The sequence below is a fragment of the Impatiens glandulifera genome, chromosome 5 (genome assembly GCF_907164915.1).
Source record: "Impatiens glandulifera chromosome 5, dImpGla2.1, whole genome shotgun sequence".
NCBI lineage: Eukaryota > Viridiplantae > Streptophyta > Magnoliopsida > Ericales > Balsaminaceae > Impatiens > Impatiens glandulifera.
Genome location: NC_061866.1, coordinates 1364043 through 1366677, shown reverse-complemented (window position 1 = coordinate 1366677; position 2635 = coordinate 1364043). Strand labels below are relative to the sequence as shown.

General features: G+C 31.2%; 1 non-coding gene across 1 annotated transcript; it reads left to right on the top strand.

The window, feature by feature from the left end:
• The first annotated feature begins 758 nt into the window (after positions 1-758).
• On the top strand, positions 759-830 carry TRNAG-UCC. The gene has a single exon. It is a non-coding gene; the product is annotated as a tRNA-Gly (tRNA).
• The last annotated feature ends 1805 nt before the right edge of the window (positions 831-2635 follow it).

Sequence of the window (2635 nt, the reverse complement as noted above, 5' to 3'; positions counted from 1 at the left end):
TTGTGGCTCAGCCTGCGTAGCAGACAACCAAATGCCTTAACAACCAACAACAATTCAGACCTGCAACAGAAATCAAAAACAGTCATCTACAGCAGTAGATCACAACAGAGGAGTCAACAAAAGCCCCCCAACCCATGCCAGCTAGATTGAGGAGCAAACTGCACAGTAGACGGCAATCAACAGATCCCCCAAAAGCAGCCAAAAAACTCATAAACAACCGGCAAAGCCAAGGCGCTAGACAATATCGTGTCGTCCGTGCAGATCGGGTTGTGTCGCCTGTGTCTATTGTGTCGCCCGTGCCGATCATTTCGTGTTGTATGTGTCGATCGCGTTTCCTTTGATTAATGCTAATTTGGGTACTAATTTTATGACTTTTGACTCAACATAATATCGTGTCGCATATACCAACCTTGTTGTGGATGTTCCTATCGTGCCGCCCGATCGCGCTTCCTTAAAAATCTCGAGAGATTTTCTCTTTCTTTCCAGAAATATTTTAAATATTTTATTAACATCAACTTTTTTAATGATAGAATAATTGCCTTTAAAATAATAAATTTGAGTGGGACTACGTATAAAAAACATTTTCACAAAATTGATTTTAAATAGTGGATCATTGTATTGGAAAAATATGTAAATAGAATCTCACACATAATATTCATTTTGATAGTAGGGGATAAGATTACATTCTCAAAATGGTTGTGGGCAAATATTCATTAATAATCTTAATGGTTAATATTTAAATATTTTGAAACATGTTAGCGTTTGTAGTCCAACGGTTAGGATAATTGCCTTCCAAGCAATAGACCCGGGTTCGACTCCCGGCAGACGCATATAATAAAAATTTTTATTCTTTTTTTAGAAAAATTGTCCAAACAATTTTATGTACTAAATAATATGGCATTCTAAAAAAGTTTAAAGATATCTAGGGCTGCAAATGAGCCGAGTTTAGCTCAACTCAAGTTCGAACGAGTTTATAAATTTAATCTCGACTATTGATCTATAGACTATAGCCTCGACTCGACTATTTATCTATAGACTATAGCCTCGACTCAACAAATTTGAACTCGACTATTTATCTATAGACTCTACTCGAAAAATTTGAACTAAAATTAATTTTTCAAGCTCGAGTTCAAACTCAAACCAAAATTTATTTTCATACATATTCAACAAAAGAGTTGGTTGAGTAACTCAAGTTTACTAATTATCGAAAGAAATAAAAAAATGAAGAGACAAAAAAGGGAAAAGTGTATATGAATAAGTGAGAGAAATAATAAATAATTTTTATGAACAAGTGAGAGAAATTGTGAAGAGAAAATAATGCTTGTGAATACAAATAGTAAAAAAGGAAAAATACTTATGAATGTATGATATGATTGTTAGAATATATTTGTTAACACTAAAATTTTACATCCCCAATTTATAAATATTAAATAATTATTTTGAATAAATAAATTCAAAATAATCAAAATCAAGGTCAAATCAAAATTAGATAATTAATTGGGTTAATTATTGTATTAATTAAATCTCAATTTATTAAAGGCCAAGATAAATAAAATAATTTGGAATAAATATTTTATTCATTTATCCCAAATTAATTTTAAAATGACTGAAATAAATTAAATAAATAATTTAGAATCAATATTGTATCTATTTGAATCCCAAATTAAATATTTATTAAACACCAAAATATACAAAATAAAATAAATAGACAAAACAAATATTTATGTCTATTTAAATATTTTGTAGGTTGAAAATAAAGCCAAAGGAGTGAAGAAAAATATATTTCAAATAGGCTTCAAGGTTGGAAAAGGGTCGTGATCCTATACAACCAAAATTAGAAGAAACAATTATAGCAAACCACGCGACCATCGGATGAACGTTCGGGCATCATCCGACGGACAACAACAAACCGCTTCTCTTGCTACAACGGAAGTCAGACGCTTCCACATAACACCAGATCAACTAACGTTGTTTCAACCTTGACTTGTTTTCTTCATCGCGACGAAAATTATGAACATCAACCACAATCTTTGATTTTTCAAAGATGGAACTTCACTGATACTCTACCAAATGCTTTGATTCAAAGGATGAAACGATCATCCTAATCTGGTGATCATTTTTTCTACGATCATAGGCTTGATCATTCCCTAATCAAATGAAGACGATCGAAAATAGACAAAAGTTATTAATGACATTTTGTCTGAAATTTGATCTACTTGTGTCCTCAATCGAGTTAGGAAAGCTATAAATAGCTTCATCTGGCCAAGACGAAGGCAAGTATTAGAATCATAAGCCTCCATTCCAATTTTCACAAAATTCGTCAATAAATTTCCTTTGTTTTTTAAAATTTTGTGCAAGACTCTAAGGTTTGTTTCTGAATCATCACAAAGTTTCATAAAGAGTTTAGGAGGGTTCTCCAACTCATTGTGCTTTCCTTTACTATTCTCGACATCAATCTCAGATATTAACATTTAAATATTATTTTGTAATTTTAAATGCAAGAAAAACAAATACATATCTAAAACTTACAAAATAAAATTTAATAAAACCAAATTTTAAAAAAAATAACCAAAATTTTATGAAGTAGAGGTCATTCTTTAACGGGCACAGAAAATATAGTGCGAAAGCCCTTTCA